The sequence below is a fragment of the Callorhinus ursinus genome, unplaced genomic scaffold, assembly GCF_003265705.2.
Source record: "Callorhinus ursinus isolate GAN/ISIS: 27379988/994484 unplaced genomic scaffold, GSC_fseal_2.0 scaffold8, whole genome shotgun sequence".
Classification (NCBI taxonomy): domain Eukaryota; kingdom Metazoa; phylum Chordata; class Mammalia; order Carnivora; family Otariidae; genus Callorhinus; species Callorhinus ursinus.
The window spans coordinates 15,968,938-15,988,711 of NW_027397070.1; the positions used below are offsets into that span (position 1 = coordinate 15,968,938).

At 37.2% G+C, this 19,774-nt stretch overlaps 1 long non-coding RNA gene across 1 annotated transcript in view; it reads left to right on the forward strand.

Moving 5' to 3' along the window:
• Window positions 1–19,774, forward strand: part of LOC112822452 (uncharacterized) — a 32,168-nt gene that overhangs the window by 4,097 nt on the left and 8,297 nt on the right. The window contains exon 2 of the long non-coding RNA XR_012378973.1: window positions 12,697–12,732. This is a non-coding gene — a long non-coding RNA (uncharacterized lncRNA). The remainder of the gene's footprint in view (window positions 1–12,696; window positions 12,733–19,774) is intronic.

Genomic DNA, 19,774 nt, shown 5'->3' on the forward strand with positions numbered 1-19,774 from the left:
CAGAAAAAACCCATGACAGATTTTATTTTAGCTACATCATGAAAAGATGCTTAAGACTACCAATAAATGTGAAAATTGCCTAAATGCAAACATCTTTTGAAAAAATGTTTTTTTCTGAACAAGGTTTGGGTTTCAGATGCTGTTGGCAAATAGAGATGACATAACTTCCTCCCAATTATCTCTTTTTTATTTATTTTATTTATTTATTTGAGAGAGACACAGCGAGAGAGGGAACACAAGCAGGGAGAGTGGGAGAGGGAGAAGCAGGCTTCCCGTGGAGCAGGGAGCCCGATGGGGGCTCGATCCCAGGACCCTGGGATCATGACCTGAGCCGAAGGCAGACGCTTAACGACTGAGCCATCGAGCCACCCAGCCCCCCCCCCCCAATTATCTCTTAGCATGCATCCTAAATTTTCCTTGGAGGACAGGAGCCTCCTGGGAAAATAGAATTGGGAACCAGATTCCTTTCTCTCCACCCTTGTCAGATGGATTGGAATGGTTCCTAGTGAGGTCATATTACAGGAAAAAGAAGTGAAGGACTGAAGGGAATTTATCTTTAGGGTAGGGAAAGTGGGCCCTGGTGAGCTGGCTGCAGGACAAAGGATCGGTTTTTTTCCCCCCCTGGGTGCACCGTGTTGCTGATATCAGAACTGATTCTAACCAAGCCACTCACAAATTTGTTGTGCAAGTTTGTGAATTGGAAAATCTGTTTCTAAAAGAGACAGGCAGTGAGAGAAGAATTGGGTCCTGAGCAATGTGATAGTGAGTGGGGAGGACTGTAAGTTGCCAGAGGATGCTTCCCCCACTGGGAAAGTTCAGAGTTTCTAGATTTTCAGAAGACACTAAAATACTAATTTTTTTTTTAAAAAAGATGAAATGTCCTGATTGCTAGCTCATTCACATTAGAAATATTCTGCGGGCTACACAAAACCAGATTACCTGTAGGATACCAGGTTACAGCTTCTTTACCTAAGAGCTCTCTCATAAATGTGGCCTGGAGTCACTTTGTGTTCTAAGAGCAGGCCTACTAGCTAATTCCTGTGCTTTAAGTCCACTTCCAGAGCTGGGGTTTTTTTTTTTTTTTTTTCATTCTTACCTTTAGAATTTAAAGGAAAAAAAAAGTTTAGTGTGTTTATTTTATAGCATTATTGATTTCTTGCCTTTATGCTACAGGGTGGGTGTTTTAAAGAGGTACCTTGTGTTGCTAAAAATATATTAAAAACTAAGTATTGCTGTTTTTGATGCAGTTGATTCAACCAATAGAGTTCCTTAACTTCTTGTTAAAATTAGTAACTGGCTGATTTTAATTATTTTAGTTGGAGTTGTACAGCTTACATTGTAGTATCCCACAATGGGGTACATAGGACTATTACTCAAGGGGCACTGTCTCTAAGTATTCATTTTAATTGGGTTCCTTTGGTTGCTTGTTTTCTACTTTCCTTTTGTTGTATGTATAATACATTCTTCAGTGGATTGTATTTGTGCCAATTCCTTATATTGTGGGTAGTGGCATATCACGTATTAAATTTTATAAGTAACTTTTTTTCAAATTAAGAATTTTTAAAAGCCACAATGATATCAAATTTCTAAATATAAAAATTTGTCAGCTCTTAACTGGATTCTTTAGGAATATGAACTACTTCTTTGCTTATGTTGAATATTAATAGGGGAGGAGTGGGGTGAAGAGAACTCATTCTTTTATACCACAAAGAAAATACAGTAAGTTTTCCTTTCAGTTGAAGGATACAGTTTCTTCCATGGTATTTACTTTATATACAGGAAGATTTTAACATCTCTAAAATCTAGCCTTTAAGCAAGAAGTTTCTAGTAGAAAATTCATAATTTTTTTTCTTAACTGAAGTAATACATGGACATGCTAACAACAACAACAAAATACTTTTGATGAAAAACGACAGTTTCTCATTCCTTGTCTGCTGCTGTGGCCTACTCCCAGAAACAAACATTTTAAACTATTTGGGTATTTTGTTCTTTAGGTAATTTTTTAAATTTTTTTTCTTTAGGTAATTTTAAGTTACATGCTTTTCCTGCATTCCTTGATTGATTAACTTTAAATATCATCTATCTACTCCCTTTTATAAATGATGAAGACTTAGTTCAATTAATTACTCCCCCGTCTTTCCTAATCTTCCTACTAATATCTGGATAGTTAATTACGAGTTTAGTTTTTCTCTTGGTTCTTAGATTAATCAGCTTTTGCTGCACAACATCACAGTCTTTTGTATACAGGAGGGTATAGATTATGGCAGATTAGATAACTGTTCAGCAGTTACTCCTCTCTCATCCACTGTCATGGGAAGAGTATAATTTCCCCCACACCCCTTTTAATGATTTTAGGCTTGGTCTTACAACTTGCTTTGGTTAAGAGAATGTAGGAAGTGACAGTGTACCAGTTTTGAATGTAGGCCTTAAGAGGTGTTAAATGTTTCTAATTTGGGGGTTTCCAACCTTTGTATAATAAAACATGTCCCAGTCATCTTTTGGCCACCATTGAGCCCCAGATAGAGAGACATGGAGAGGATGTCAATTTGACCGACAGCCTGAAACAGAGCTGCCTCAATTCACCTGAAGAATTAATTTCTAAGTGAGAAATATATGCTTATTTTATGTATGCTGCTGAGATTTTGTGCCTGCTTATTTTGCATAAAAAACTTGATTAATATAAAAATGGGTACCTAGAAGTAGGGTGTTGCTGTAACAGAAATTTAAAATATGTCATTTGTTTTGGGACTGGGTGGTGGTCAAAAAGAAAATTATTATAGAAGGCTGGAAAAAATGGTAAACTGTATTATGTAGTAGCAAAACATTTTATAAAATTGTTGTCTGTAGTAACATAGAAGATAACAGATGTAACTAATGAAGTTATCATTGGGCAAGGAAATTTCAAGGCAGAATATTGAAAGCATGATTGGGTTGCCTATAGCCTTACAGGATAAGCTACAAGAACAATTCAGTCTACTACATCTGACCTCTTGGTCGTAATTATTCATGTCACTCCCATTCCAATTGCCTAGTTTGTCATCTTAATATGCATGTATGGTGGAACATGCCAGTTGGCAGTCTTTAGTGTGGGTGTACAGAAAGCTGTCAGGCTGCTGGTCTTCCAAATGCCACAAAGAGGAATGCCTGTCTCTGAGTCACTAAAACCATAGTGTAAAGTTAATTTTTATGGTGATATTTTTTCTTTTTTCCTTTTAAGAGAAGGGCTCTAATTAATAAGGCTACTAGTTGCTGAAACAAATAAACCTGAAAATTTCCATGTTTTAATAAATACTTTTTCACTTGTTTAATGGTCCAGTGAGGGCCTTCCTTTCAGCAGGTAGCTTTTCTCTGCCTGCTGAGAATTCCTTCTTGTCTTGTGGTTCTGCCATCCTTAAAATGCCTTGTGATTCTCTGTCTCCTAGTGGAAGGGGGAAAGAATGGAGAAGGCACTTGATTGCCTTGGTAAGGAAATGACATTATTTCTCCTTACCTTCCATCGGCTAAATTTAGTCACATGTGTCTGCCTACATGCAGGAGGGTCTGAGAGATGCTGTTTTTGGCTAAGCAGTTACTTCTTAGGGACAACTTTATACTGTAAGAGGAGGTGTATGAATTTTGGTCAACAGATGGCCATCTTTGCTGCAAAGAATAATTACAGTCTTAACTGTTTTTGGCTGGGGGTAAATATTAGGCTCCGTGTATGCTTTGTGAGTGGAGGTGGAAGAGGAGGGTAGGTGGTGTATTTGATTGGTACAATTTTTCTGTATTGAGATCTTCAATTAATCTCTGTTCTTAGCCACTCTTCTCACCCTTTTCCTAATATTCCTTAGGAAACAAGGTGTCTCTGAGCTTAGAGTCTCTCTGGGCTTTCAGTGAGCAGGTCAGCTATCACCTCAGTTGCAACTTCCTCCTAGTATATTATGTTCTGTATAAGTTGTCAGTATACTCCTGTCTACTTTTTGTCTCTCAGAAACTTGTTGAAATCTCTTTCTGGCCAATGACCAACTCTTTTCCAAGTTGAGTTCTCTTTACTGTTATACAGGCTTAAGTATCTATACATTGTTTTTTATTTTAATCTTCAGGAGTCAGGTGAAGTAAAGATGGAATATCTTCAATTAGTACTTCTAATAGAATTTTAAATATTTTGTAATATGTGCTGCTTAAGGAAGATGCATTTACTACCCACCAGGGGCTGAGCACTTCTCTAGGTTCTGTAGGATATGTAAAAAAGTATGATGTATGATCCCTGCAAGTGCAGAATTTCTACCTGCTCTGCTCCAACTTTGATACCACTAATGGCTTATCTTTCTAGAACACTAATTCTATTGTGGTACTTCTGGAGAAACTTTGATGCATTGCTTGGTTTTCCCTATGTTAAACCCTGCCTGTCTTTCAGTTCCCTGCCTGTCAATACCTGACTTTCTAGTGAGAGCTGTTCAGTTATCAACATACAATGTTGATTCTCATTTCTGTGCCTTTGTACATGTAATCTCTACTCTCTGGAGTTACCATCTTTTTCATACCTGAGTCCTATTTAAATATAGATGCTGGCTTAAGATTTCACTTTTTTTTTTTTAAGATTTTATTTATTTTCAGAGAGAGACACAGGGAGAGAGGGAACACAAGCAGGGGGAGTGGGAGAGGGAGAAGCAGGCTCCCTACGGAGCAGGGAGCCCAATGCGGGGCTCAATCCCAGGACCCTGGGATCATGACCTGAGCCGAAGGCAGACGCTTAATGACTGAGCCACCCAGGTACCCCATTCCCTTTTTTTTCTTAAGTGTACTGTCTTCACTACTCCAGACTTCAGTGATCTTTTCCTTTGAACAGAAACAAAACATTTATCTGTATTATTTATTATTGATTCACACTTGTTCTTTCCCACAAAATAGAGGAAAACTTACGGTTTTAGAGAAAAAGCCTATGGTATGTACCTCTTTGATTACCCTCCAGTATCTAGCATAGTGAAGAGTTTATGCTAAGTATATAATAAAGATTCATTGACTGAAGCCCTGAGTTGTTTAAATCAGTGCTACTCAAAGTGCAAACTGTAGACCACTGGTGCACTAACTGCACTGTGCTGAAATATAAGTGTGGAAATTGAGAATTAGCTTTAGAAACATTTATAGAAATTTGACAGTGGGAGCTTGGGTGACTCAGTCAGTTAAGTGTCTGACTCTTAATTTCTGCTCAGGTCATGATCTTAGGATCCTAGGATTGAGCCCTGCATCTGGTTCTGCACTCAGCATGGAGTCTGCTTTAGATTCTTTGTCTCTCTCCCCCTCCCTCCCTCTGCCTGTCCCTGCACTTGTCTGTATGCACACTCTTATCTTGCTAAATAAATAAAATCTTTAAAAAAAGAAATTTGAGGGGCGTCTGGGTGGCTCAGTTGGTTAAGCGACTGCCTTCGGCTCAGGTCATGATCCCGGAGTCCCGGGATCGAGTCCCGCATCGGGCTCCCTGCTCAGCGGGGAGTCTGCTTCTCCCTCTGACCCTCCTCCCTCTCATGTGCTCTCTCTCTCTCTCTCTCATTCTCTCTGTCTCAAATAAATAAATAAAATCTTTAAAAAAAATAAAAATAAAAAAAGAAATTTGACAGTAATTTTATGTCTATTGAATTTATAACAAAAAATTAAAAATTTTTTTTAAAAAAATTAAAAAAATTAAAAATTAAAAAATTAAAAAACTTCTATTTTGCATGTTTAAAAATTCCTGGTAATTTCATTTTATGAAAGTATCAGTCCAAACTGGATTAGAAAATTTTTAAAAATGGCATCTTATTACAGAAAGTTCAGGAAGTACTAATTTAGACTACAAAGGATATGAGAATTTAGCAATGAAGTGATCAGTGTATTTTGGATTGGTAGAAGATTTCATGAAGAAGATGAGATTTCTTCTTGAAGGGTGAATAGGATTTGGATGGTTGTAAAGCATTGCATCATTTCCACGAGGGATAAACAAGGTTTTGGACTACTACTGCTAATATGTTTTGTACCACAGAGGAGGTACGAGGGAGAAGCGCCCTGGCAGAGTTAAAAATCAAGTGCACACGCAGAGAGCTGACCCGATACTAGATACCATGAGCATTTCCTGTTTATTTGGTGACTGCTTGAGCTATTGTATGCTAAAGATCATTCATTCCCGTATGTCTGTTGCTGATTTCTCATGGCACTAGTAGTAATGAGTACATTTTAAATTTTGCCTCTTTGAAACATTTCTTTTTTAATTGAGCCTTTAAAAACTTAGATGGTTGGCTTATTGGTATGTTGTTGCCAAATTTATTCTAGCTTTAATATGAAGCTAAGTAAGCAAAATAAGGAAGAATAATTCATAAAAATTATTTTGAATTAAAAAAACCTGTTTTTGGTGTGCCTGGCTGGCACATTCAGTGGAGCATGCAACTTTTGATCTTGGGGTCTTGAGTTCGAGGCCCACAGTGTATGTAGAGTTTACTTAAAAAATAAAAATTAGGGGCGCCTGGGTGGCTCAGTCAGCTAAGTGTCTGCCTTCGGCTCAGGTCATGGTCCCAGGGTCCTGGGATCAAGCCCCACATCGGGCTCCCTGCTCTGCGAAGCCTGCTTCTCCCTCTCCCCCTCCCCCTGCTTGTGTTCCCTCTCTTGCTGTGTCTGTCTCTGTCTCTGTCAAATAAATACAATCTTTAAAAAAAATAAAAATTAAAAAAAGTAAAAATGCTAAAAAAACCCGTTTTCATCTTGTTCTTTGTTTTCCTTTGTCAGTTTGATCTTGGATCAAAGCTTTTTCTCTTCCTTGCTGAATTATAGTTATGAATTCAGAGACACAGGATTAAAAAAATATTGATATAACTGTATTCTCCTGGAGAATTAACATTTATCTTATAGCACAAAATATGAGCTGAACTAGTTATTTTTTTTAACTGTAGAAAAATATATATAACATGGGGCACCTGGGTGGCTCAGTTGTTGAGCGTCTGCCTTCAGCTCAGGTCATGATCCCAGGGTCCTGGGATCGAGCCCCGCATCGGGCTTCCTGCTCGGCGGGAAGCCTGCTTCTCCCTCTCCCACTCCCCCTGCTTGTGTTCCCTTTCTTGCTGTGTCTCTCTCTGTCAAATAAATAAAATCTTAAAAAAAAAATATATATAATATAAAATTTACCATTTTAAGTGTATAGTTGAGCGGCAGTAAGTATAGTCACATTGTACAACTGTCACCACCACCCATCTCTAGAACTTTTTCATTTTTTCAAACTGAAACTCTATACACATTAAACAGTGGCTTCCCATTTCCCTTCTTTCCCCTCACCTAATTATTTAAAATTTACCTATTTCTCTGTTTTGTTACTTGTCCTGTTTGCTGTCCGTATAAATGAATATATATCGAATACTTCTTATATATAGAACTGGGGCAGATACAGAGCAAGGTTGAATTACATTATAAAGCTGAGCAATTTGCCATGATATTAAGTGGTTTCCTAGGTGACAGTCTTGTATCATATTTTTATCTTACATCCACGCTCCATTACATGTGCAAAAGTACAGCTTTTTTTTTTTTTTTTTGTTTCAGAGGTTACCAGGAAAATGTCTCATTGTACTAGTCTGACAATTCTAAGACAAAATTGAACTGAAATTTTGCTTTGATTTCATCTGAGATTTTGAGTACCTAATGAACATATTTGCAAAATTCTTAAATATGAAAATAGATGGTAACTTGTTATTTTTTAAAAGCCAGGATAAATTTTTATAGCTGTGGCATATATATATATATATATATATATATATATATATATAGTGAGATGTCCTGGTTTTATTTCTTCCTCTCAATTTTTTTCTGTCATGTTCATTTGTACCTCTTCCTCCCCCTGTCTGTAAGTTTGCCTATTTCCCATGGCTTTTGCCTTTAGTCTTTTGCTTAGAAATCTTACCTTTTTCAGTTCAGTTATCTCTCTGTGGGAAAATAACTTTTAAGTCTGTATTTCTTAACCCTGAGTTACAGCTCTGAATCTAGAATTGTGTCCTGAAATTATCTCTTGTATGGTCTGCTATTACCTCAAACAAAATGTGTCTACTGTTGGACTTAACCATTTTTCCATCCACTTTAAACCTCCTCTTTTCTTTTTTCTCTTTTTCTTTCCTTTCCTTTCCTTTCTCTCCCCCTCCTTTTCTCCCCCTTCCCTCCTTTTCTTTCTTTCTTTCTTTTTTCTTTCTTTTTCTTTCTTTCTTTCTTTCTCTTTCTTTCTTTCTTTCTTTCTTTCTTTCTTTCTTTCTTTCTTTCTTTTTTTCTTTCTCTTTCTTTCTTCCTTCCTTCCTTCCTTCCTTCCTTCCTTCCTTCCTTCCTTCCTTCTTTATTTCTAAATGGCACCTCTGTTCTTTTTATTATCTAAGCTTGACACTCAGTGGTCATGTCTTTCCCTATTCAGCTAGTCACCAAATCCTACTATTTCTGTCCGTTGTTATGATCATTATCACGTCTGATTCTTTTCCATTGTTACTGCACTCTATCTAGTATAGTGCCTGGTCACCTGATGCCTGTGTTAGTGCAGTAGTTTCCTAGCAATAGAATTTTCTCTTGAGTTTTTATACCACTTTCTTTTTTTCATTGTTAATAGTATCTTTATTAAATTATGTTCAGTTAGCCACTGTATAGTACATCATTAGTTTTTGATGTAGTGTTCAGTGATTCTTTAGTTGTGTATAACACCCAGTGCTCATCACAACATGTGCCCTCCTTAGTACCCATCACCCTGTTACCGCATCCCCTCACCCACCTCCCCTGTGAAACCCTCAGTTTGTTTCCCCGGATCCATAGTCTCTCATGGTTCATCTCCCTCTCTGATTTCTCCCCCTTCAGATTTCCCTCCCTTCCTCTATGGTCCTCTGTGCTATTGCTTATGTTCCACATATGAGTGAAATCATATGATACTGGTCTTTCTCTGCTTGACTTACTTCACTTAGCATAATCCCCTCCACTTCCATCCATGTCAGTGTACCACTTAATCTGTAAGTTTCACATGGAAGTTGTGAAAAGCTATTTTGGATTATAGTTGATTGTGTCTCTTTCTCATCATTGTCTTTTTCATCTTTGTATCCCACAAAAGACTTGCATCATGGTTGGTAGTCAACAAATGTTTTTGAGAATATGGTATTCTAACTATAACTTCTTTTCCTTATAATGTATTTTATGCAGTATTGTCATGTTCTTTTATTCATTTAACAAATATTTATTGAGTGCTTACTATGTGTCAAGGACTCTTTTAGGTGCTAAGGATAGAGTAATCAACAAACAAACAGATATGTATGACTCCTGGTCTAGTAAGGATAGAAGAATGACAAGTAAGCAAAATACATAGTGTGTTAAATGGTGATAACTGCAAAGGAGAAAAAAAAATGTTGGAGTATGAAGGGAGTATCAAGGGTGAAAGGTTGACATTTTGGATAAAGTGGCCATGAAGGCCCTTCTGTAAAGGTGGCATTCGAATAAAGACTTGAGTGGGGAGGGAATATCTGGGGAAGGAGTGTTCCAGGCAAAGGGAACAGCAGGTGCAAAGGACCTCAAGGTACAGGTGTGCCTGGCATGTTTGAATACTGGGGAGGAGCAGAGTGGAAGATTAGTAGTAGGAATCAAGGGGAGAGAGATTTCAGTGGGAAGACACAGACTGTAGGTCACAATTAGGAGTGTGGTTTTACTCTTAATGAAACATACAAGTGCAATGATCTGACTTACATGTTAACAGAATCATTGTGGTACCCATATTGAGGAGCAAGGGGAAATAGGGAGATCAGTTAGGATCTTTGACATCAATCCTGGTCAGAGATAACGGTGGTCCAGACCTGTGTAATAGCGTGGGAGTAGTGAGAGGTATTCTGGTTTGGGAATATTTGAAGTAGAGCCAACATAATTTTCTGATGGATTGGATGTGAAGTATGAAAGGAAAAGAAGAGTCAAGGATCATTTGAAGGTCTTTGGCCTGAGCAGCTAAAGGATGGAATTGCCATTAATTGGGAATGTAGGTGGCTCTGAGAGGAGCAGGTTTGGCAGGGGATTTTCGGGAGTTAAGCTTGGCATGTGCTAAGTTTGTGATGCCTGCTTGACATCCATGCTGAGCAAGACTGTCTAGGTTCATGTGGGTATACTAGACTGAAGTTCAGGAGGGAGGTCTGGAAGTCATCAGCGTAGAGATAATATTTAAGATTATGAGACCATTTGAGTCATCTAGAGAGGTAAGTGTAGAAAGAAATATTAAACATTTTGAAATACCTTACTCCTTCATAACTCTGCTTGTTGCCTACCCCCAAAGGCTGCAGGTTCTCCATGGCCTTTCACAGTGTAGTTTCATATAAATCTTTTCTTTCAGTCAAATTGAAGTACCTGTGTTGCCTAAGCTCTCCTTTTGCATTGTTGCTTTCCTGTTTTTGCTCATTCCTTTTACTTAGAATGCATTGACTTCTCTTTACTCAGTTTTATTTTGCAAAATTCTGTATCTTTTATTCCATTCCCTTTATCTTGTCTGTGTTGTAAAGTTCGTCATAATTTTATATGTGTCCTTTTCTCCTAGTGAGCTAATGAGATATATCACAGGGGCCATGATTTTCAATGTTTTCTACAGAGATTAGAACCCCAGTTCTATTCCTCAGAGGCAATCTGTGGAGAAACAGTTTTTCCAAACACTAGAAACTTGGAGGAAGCAAGGATGTTTGGGAACATCTGAATATTGATTGTTTTCTCCTCTTAAAGTTGCGGCCTTATTGGCACTGGGTTTGGCTCAAGAACCAGCAGGAACCCAGATGTTTGTAATTTCTTCCCATTAAAGGATATGGCTTGTTAGGGGTGGTTCTTCCCAAAATGATGTAAGCCCTGAATTTAAAAGAGAAGTAGAACCATAACAATTCGGCTTGTCAAATATTGCTAGACCCTACCTTGCCCTCCTGCTGGTAGTGCAGGACTCTAGAGGCCAGTGGAAGCAGTGCTGAGATATTCTACATCTATTCCTGCTCTGAGTGTCCGTCTCACTACTGATGAGATTTTGGATACTTGGCTAAGTAATTGGGAACTAAATGTAAACTTGTGTGAGCATCTTTGTTTGTTCATGTGTTGTGTTCTTCTAATTCATAGCTGCTACCTATGTAGCAGCTATGCTGCTATGTAGAGAATTCTACATTGACATTTTGGATAAAGTGGCCATGAAGGCCCTTCTGTAAAGGTGGCATTCGAATAAAGACTTGAGTGGGGAGGGAATATCTGGGGAAGGAGTGTCCTTTGTAGAGAATTCTAATGCTCTACAAGTATTTACTCTTAACCATAATATCCAAATGAATTAGGCATTTTCAGATAAGGAAATCGAGAACAGTGAGTAACCTTCTTCAGTAATGCTATTAATACTAAGTAGAGGAGTTGGGTTTTGATCCCAGGAAGTTTTGATCCAGAGCTTATACTTTTTTTTTAAAAGATTTTATTTATTTTTCTATATATTTGAGAGAGAGAGAGTGTGCACACACAAGTGAGCACGAGCAAGGGCAGAGCGAGAGGGAGAGGCAGACTGTCCGCAGAGCAGGGAGCCCCATGGGGGTCGATCCCAGGACCCTGGGATCATGACCTGAGCCGAAGGCAGACGCTTAACTGCCTGAGCCACCCAGGCACACCCAGAGTTTATACTTTTATTATTTATTTTTATTTTTAAAAATTTTTAAAGATTTAATTTATTTGTCAGAGAGAGCGAGCGAGCGTGGGTGAGCACAGGGGGGAGCAGCAGGCAGGGGGAGAAGCAGACTTCCTGCCGAGCAGGGAAGCCCAATGTGGGACTCGATCCCAGGACCCTGGGATCATGACCTGACCTGAAGCCAGGCGTCCCAAGCTTATACTTTTAAATGCTGTACTATACTAGCCTGTCTGAAATGCTACAAGCAGATTTTAATTATTTTTGTCCTCTAATGAATGCCTCTATAATTTAAAATAATATACTTAACGTCACTGTTTCTTGATTCATCATCTAAGGCAATAATTGTTGGTGACCTGCCATTAAAGATGAGGATTTAGTTCATTTATGCTACTCTTGTGCTACTTCAAATTTTATGTAGTTATATATTATTGATGTTATTTCCTCTATCTTTGCAATGCCAGTATACCTAAACCTCTATTTCATGTTCCATTAACTATTAACAGTATCTCTTATTTCTCATTTTATAAAGTGAAGATATTATCACTTATACCCTTTACTTCAACTCTTTTACCTCCTTTCTGCCTTTTAACTTCTGTCAGATATCTATTTACTTTAAAATTATCAGTTGATAATAGCTATATTCTATTTAAAGAAGGCAGTATAACATTGTGGTTAAGAATGTGAACATTGGGGCCAGGCTGCCTGGTTTCAAATCCAGGCTGTAGAACATCCTAGCTGTGTGAACTGGCAAGTTATTCAGTCTCTTTGTGCCTCACTTTCCTGAGCTGTAAAATGGGGATAATGTACTTATTTCACAAGATTATTATGCTTAAATAATTTAATATATGTAAAACACTTAAAATAGGACTTGGTACATAATAAGTACTATATGAATAATTTCTATTAGTGTTAATAATTTTCTGTAATTGTAGTTAACTCTTCCATGCTTTCAATTTATTCTAAAAGTTAAAACCAATAAACAGCACTTAACTGTTTAACTTATTATGATTATATGATACAGAACCAAATAGTATATATTGTGATTGTATCTCTTTGTCTATGTCCAGAGTCATCACCCTGAGGATAATGCTTCTGGGATCAAGGTAAAATGGATTATTTTTTCTTCTACATAAATTTCTCAAAATTATGTAATATTTTAATTTTCTTTATAATTGAACCTTGACTTTCTTATGTATTGTTTTTCCTTTTAGAGTTAGGACTTAACTGTTTTTCTTCTGATTAACAAAATAAGAAACCTTCATTCTGAAAATTATCTGCCTTCTCTGTCATACTGGGTTATAAAATCTACTTTCTTCTTGGTGACAGTCCTTTTAGAGCCTTTTGTCTTTCTGACCCACTTGGGATCTGTTGCTCTCTAGGTTGGCTGCAGACTTACCATTCTGGATTTTTTATTTTTTTGCTATGATCCTGGGGTAGATCTTCTGTTTCTTAGATCCATTGTTTTCTTTGTTTCTCACTTCATTTTACTGAATAACATTTTCAGTATCTTCAGAACATTGCCTGATAACAAATCTTATAGTTCTTAAGTGTCTGAAAATGTTTTTGTTTGATCCTTGTACTTGATGGACCTGTGGATATAGAATTTTAAATTCGAAACATTTTTCCTTCAGAACTTTAAAGACATGCCATATTGCCTTCTAGAATTTCGTGCTGTTACTGAGAAGCTTGATGCCTGTTTATTTCTTGCCTTTCTGGGAGGTTTTAAGATATTTTCCTTATACAACTTATGCTCAGAAATCTAAAGAATATGTCTAGATATTGATCTTATTTTTTTGTCTGTTAGCCATTTGTATATCTTCTTTGGAGAAATGTCTGTTCATGTCTTCTGCCCATTTCTTGACTGGATTTTTTGTTTTTTGTGTGTTGAGTTTGATAAGTTCTTTATAGATTTTGGATACTATCCCTTTATCTGATATGTAATTTGCCAATATTTTCTCCCATTCTGTCGGTTGTCTTTTAGTTTTGTTGATTGTTTCCTTTGCTGTGCAAAAGCTTTTTATCTTGATGAAGTCCCGGTCGTTCGTTTTTGCTTTTGTTTTCCTTGCCTCTGGAGATGTGTCTAGTAAGAAGCTGCTGTGGCCAAGGTCAAAGAGGTTGCTGCCTGTGTTCTCCTCTAGGGTTTTGATGGGTTCCTGTCTCATATTGGTTATTTCCTCTATATTTTCTTGCTTTTCTTTCTCTGGAACTTCTCTTCCTCTGATGTTGAATCTCTTAATTTATTCTCCATTTCTTGTATCATTTGTTCTTCTATATTTTTCTCTCTTTTTGCTATATGTTCTAGGAAATGTCCTTGTCTTTATTTTTCAGTCCTTCTTTTGAAAAATGTTTTCAGTAGTCATATTTATTTTCAAAGAACTCTGTTCCTTTAGTGTTCTTTGTTTCTGTGGCATCCTGTTCATGTTTTATAGATACATTATCTTAAAATTCTGTAAAGATACTAGTTAGAATTTATTTTTTTACATTGTCTTCTCCCTAAATATTCTTTGGGACTAATAATCTTTGGGAATGATCTCTGAAATTAGTTTCTTTTTCTTTTTTTTTTTTTCTTTCCTGCTCCCAGTTTTCTTCATATGTTTGGAAATTCTTCAAACTTGTTTTTAAGAATAAAGAATACATTGATGATTACTGGAAGCTGATGTGAGTTTTCTCTGTTACTGAATAAATAGATATACTTCTGATAGGTTTCCTTTCTGAGTGGAAGGCTGACTGAGGGCTCTGTTTCTGTGGGTTAGTTATATCAACTGGAAAGCTTAGTTTAGGATATATGGGCAGAGGCCTGGCTGCTCTCAGTGTTCCTTCATTGCTCTTTGACTTTACTCTGGTTGTTATCATTCAGTAAATCACTAAATCTAGCTAGCTGGCCAGTATAAATCTCTGAAAAGCTTAGATAGATTTATCGGTTGTCTTTTGTTATATAGGAAACTTCTATGGTTTAGCGAAGCTTAGTGGCTTAAAACAGCAACCATTTACTTAGCTCACCATCTTGTGGATCAGGAGATTAGGCTGGGATCAACTGGATGGTTTTGGTCTCAGCCTGGCTCCCTCATGCATTTCTGTTCAGCTGTTTACCTAGATGGCTGTGTTTATGAGAGTGATGAGCTCTTGGCTGAGGCATTGGGAGCAGTTGGGCCTTGTGTCTCTCGCATCCTGCAGCAGGCTAATCTAAACTTATTCACATGACAGTTTCAGGGATCTAAGCAAGGTAGCAGAATTGCAAGGACTTCTGAAATACACACTTAAAACTGGCTTAGAACTTACAGTGTCACCTCTTTTGGACTCTTGGCAAAACAAGTGAAAAAGCCAGCTTAGATTCAGGGAATAAGGGAATAGACTATACCTTTTGATGGGAAGAGCAATGAGGTCATATTGCAAAGGGTATTAATTCAAAGAGAGGTAGAGAATTATGTTCAGCCATCTTTTCTAAGGAACTGATATACTATATATTTAAAAATTTTTTTACTTTTGAAAATAAAGTTTTATCGTTTCCTTTGTGTGTGTGTGTGTATATATGTATCTATATAAACTGTATACAGTTGACCCTTGAACAATGTGGGGGTTAGAGGTGCTGACCCTGAAAAGCTGAAAATCTGCATATAACTGTTGATTCTCCCAAAACTTTATTAATAGCCTGCTGTTGACTGGAAGCCTTACTGGTAACATAAACAATGGATTAACATATACTTTGTATGTTATATGTATTATATACTATATTCTTATAATACAGTAAGGTAGAGAAAAGAAAATGTTATTAAGAAAATCATAAGGAAGAGAAAATACATTTACATTACTGTGCTGTAAAAAAATTCCACATGTAGGTAGACTTGCACAGTTCAAACCATTTTGTTTAAGGGTCAACTCTCTGTCTTTGAGAGATCCCTCACGCTCATTCCCTGTACGCTATGCAGAGCCAAGTCCTGTCAGTTTTACTTTCTAATTAGTCTGCAATTCATCCTTTTTTTTTTTCCTGCTGCTACCACACTAGCATAATAATAATCTAGACATAGATTATTATCCAAGATTCTACTCATGTACCATTGCAATAATATTTTAACCAATTTTTACAATAGCATCATTCATCTACCCCTTGTAGCACCCCCTCCACCCCTACACATATCAGAAGTTAATTCTCCATACTACAACTGGGATCTTCCTTTTATAATGCAAATCTGATCACATCCTCTTCTCTTTAAAAAGTGTCAATAACTTTTTGTGACCCTTAAGGTGAAGATCATAATTCTTACTGTAGCCTACAAGGAAATGCTATTATTGTTGAGATCTGAGAAATGTATAAATGTGTGAGACAGTTTCTAATATGGCATGGTTTTGAACTCATTTAAGGACCTACAATTAAGATGATACTCTTCTGGGGATGCCTGGGTGGCTCAGTCGTTAAGCGTCTGCCTTAGGCTCAGGTCATGATCCCATGGTCCTGGGATCGAGTCCCGCATCAGGCTCCCTGCTCAGCGGGGAGTCTGCTTCTCCCTCTCCCTCTCTCTCCTGTGTCAAATAAATAAATAAAATCTTTAAAAAAATTAAAGATATTCTTCTAAATTAATGTTTAGTCAGTGAAGGCAAACATAGGTTTTACATAGGTGGATAAATTTTTAAAATTAATGGACATTTTTAATTGCTCATTATTTGTGTGTTATAGACACCTGTTTTTCTGTTAATCATTTTCTTTTTTTCCCACTTTATTGAGACAATTGACATATAACATTGTGTAAGGTTAAGGTGTACAGTGTGATGATTTGATACAGATATCTATTGTGAAATGACTACCACAGTAGGGTTAGTTAACACCTTTATCACCTCACATAATCACTATTTTTGTGTCTGTGTGGTGAGAACATTTAAGATATATTCTTTTTTTTTTTTTTAAAGATTTTATTTATTTGAGACAGCGCGTGTGTGCGCATGAGCGGAGGGGAGGAGCAGAGGGAGAAGGAGAAGCAGATGCCCAGTCAAGCAGGGAGCCTGATATGGGGTCAGTCCCAGGTCTCCGGGATCATGACCTGAGCTGAAGTTGGATGCTTAACCAACTGAGCCACCCAGGTGCCCCTTAAGATCTATTCTTGTAGCAGTTTTCAAATATATAATATGATATTTTTAACTATAGTCACCATACTATACATTAGATCATCAAAACTTATTCATCTTATAACTGAAGTTTGTACCTTTGACCAATATCTTCTCATTTCCCCTACCTTGCAGCCCCTTGTGGCACCTGCCAACCACTGTTTTACTCTATTAGCTTGCCTTTTTTCAGATACCATATGTAGTGAGATTATATAATATTTGTCTTTCTCTGTCTGACTTATGTCATTTAGTATAATGCCCTCAAGATCCATCCATGTTGTAGTAAATGGCAGGATTTCCTTCTCATGGCTGAATAATATTCTGTTGTGTGTATGTGTGTGTGTGTGCGTTTGTGTGCGCATATATATATATATATATTTAATTTAATATGTATAACTGACATACAATATTAGTTTCAGGAAGCAGTAGTGATTTGACATTTATATATGTTAGTGCTCACAATAAGTGTAGTCAGCATCTGTCATCCTACAACGTTATTAAAATATTACTATACTCTGTATGCTGTACTTTTCATCTCTGTGACTTATTTTATAAGTGGAAGTTTGTATCTCTTGATCTTCTTCATTCTTCACCTGTTTGTCAATTCCCTACGCCCCTCCAGTCTGGCAACCCCCAGTTTGTTCTCTGTATTTATGAGTCTGTTTCTGTTTTGTTTTGTTCGTTTGCCTCCTCCCCTTTTTTTAAGATTCCATATGTAAGTGAAATCATATGGTATTTGCCTTTTTCTGTCTGACTTATTTCACTTAATGTAATACCCTCTAGGTCCATCCATGTTGTCACAAATGGCAAGATGTCATTCTTTTTTTATGCTGAGTAATATTCCATTGTATATGTATATTTTCCCCATCTTTATCCATTCATCTTTTGATGGACACTTAGGTTGCTTCCATAATCTTACTGTTGTAAACAATGCCACAGTAAATATAGGTGTGTATGTATCTTTTCAAATGAATGTTTTTGTTTTCTTCAGATAAACAGAAGTGGAGTTGCTAGATTGTATGATATTTCTGTTTTTAATTTTTTGAGGAACCTCCATACTGTTTTCCAGGGTGGCCACACCAGTTTACGTTGTCACAAAGAGTGTGCAAGTCTTCCCTTCTCCACATCCTTGCAAAATTTTTGTCTTTTTGTTACTAGCCATTCTAACAGGTGTGAGGTGTTATCTCATCGTGGTTTTGATTTGCATTTCCATGATGATTAGTGATGTTGAGCATCTCTTCATATACCTGTTGGCCATTTGTTATATGTTCTTTGGAAAAATTTCTCTTAAGGTCCTCTGCCCATTTTTTAAATTGGATTATTTTTTGCTGTTGAGTTGTATGAGTTCCTTGTGTGTATATTTTTTTTTTTTTAAAGATTTTATTTATTTATTTGTGAGAGAGAGAAACAGCATGAGAGGGGAGAGGGTCAGAGGGAGAAGCAGGCTCCCCGCTGAGCAGGGAGCCCGACGTGGGACTCGATCCCGGGACTCCAGGATCATGACCTGAGCCGAAGGCAGTCGCTTAACCAACTGAGCCACCCAGGCGCCCCCCTTGTGTGTATATTTTAATAGTAACCCATTACCGATATGTGGTTTGCAGATATTTTCTTGCATTCTGTAGGTTGCCTTTTTATTTTGTTGTTTCTTTTGCTGTGCAGAAATTTTTAGTTTGGACTTGTCCCACTTATTTATTTTTATTTTGTTGCTTATACTTTTGGTGTGATATAAAATCATTTCCAAGACCAGTATCAAGGAGCTTTTCCCCTATGTTTTCTTCTAGGAGTTGTGCAGTTTCCCTTTTCTTGTTTCTTTATTGTTAGACCACTTGCCTCCAAAATGAGTAGTGCAGTTCTGTGAGGTGTCTTAGGAAGATTTTGCAGAAAATAGATTTTTTTTGGAGAATCTTTAAGCTGTGTGATGGAGAGTAAGCTTTGTAGTAGGTGTCTAATGCCGTAGTTTGCAGTGTTCTTTTTTCTCCCAACCTCCTCCTCCCCAGACCACTAGCCAAACACAATTGCTTTTATTTTTCTGCTTGTCTATCCTTTTGTCAATAACCAAAATATATTTGTTCACTCCTGAGAATAGATTATGCAAGATTCTAATCATCTAGTCCAAATGGTAACCATTGTAGCTCTATTGTAGCTAGAAGACCTTCAAAAGGTTTTTAGCTGAACAAAGGAAAAATATCTTCGTTTATTTTCTTTTGGGTAGAATGGGGACATTTTTGCTTATTTATCTTGGAGTGGAATGTGAGTCTTTTTAGGTGTATTAGGATTTTTTCAGGGACAATTTTGGGGTAAAGAAACTACTGCATACATCAAAAGAATATAAGGATTTGTGCTGCCCAGCAGTCTACAAGATTTTATCCAAAGATTTACATTTTAAAAAGGCTGTTAAATAGAACTACTACATAAATAATTAAAAGATAATTTAATGTAAATTTCAGAGGAGACTAATGTATTAAGTTGGTAAGTGGGACTTTCCCTGTTCCTTCTGATTTAGGGCTGAGGTCTTAGAGCCGAGAAGAGAATATATTAGTGCCTGGAGATTCTAAAGAGGGATACTGCTCTGTTTGTGTAGAACTTGTTATGGTTACAGTCTCTGCCATGGAAGCAGTTCTAGGCAGTTCCTGGTATATGGTGGCTCTGTGCAGTTCCATATAACTGCCAACTCATTTACAGCTGCTTGGTGATTGTTGGATCCAGTGTTCTCACTGCAGCTGCAGCCAGGTCAGGAGCCTAAAAGATTCAGCCATGAAGGCACTGCCCTCATAGGGGCCCCGACCAGTTGCCGGTCCATGAGATTCTTTCTTTCTTTGATTTTTTTAAATTTTTATTTAAATTCTAGTTAGTTAACATATAGTGTAATATTGGTTTCAGGAGTAGAATTTTACATGTAATACCCAGTGCTCAACACAAGTGCCCTCATGCATTTAGCCCATCCCCCCACCCACCTCCCCTCCAGTAGCCCTCAGTTTGTTCTCTGTAATTAAGTCTTTTTTTTTTTTTTTTGAGGATTTTATTTATTTACTTGACAGAGACACAGCG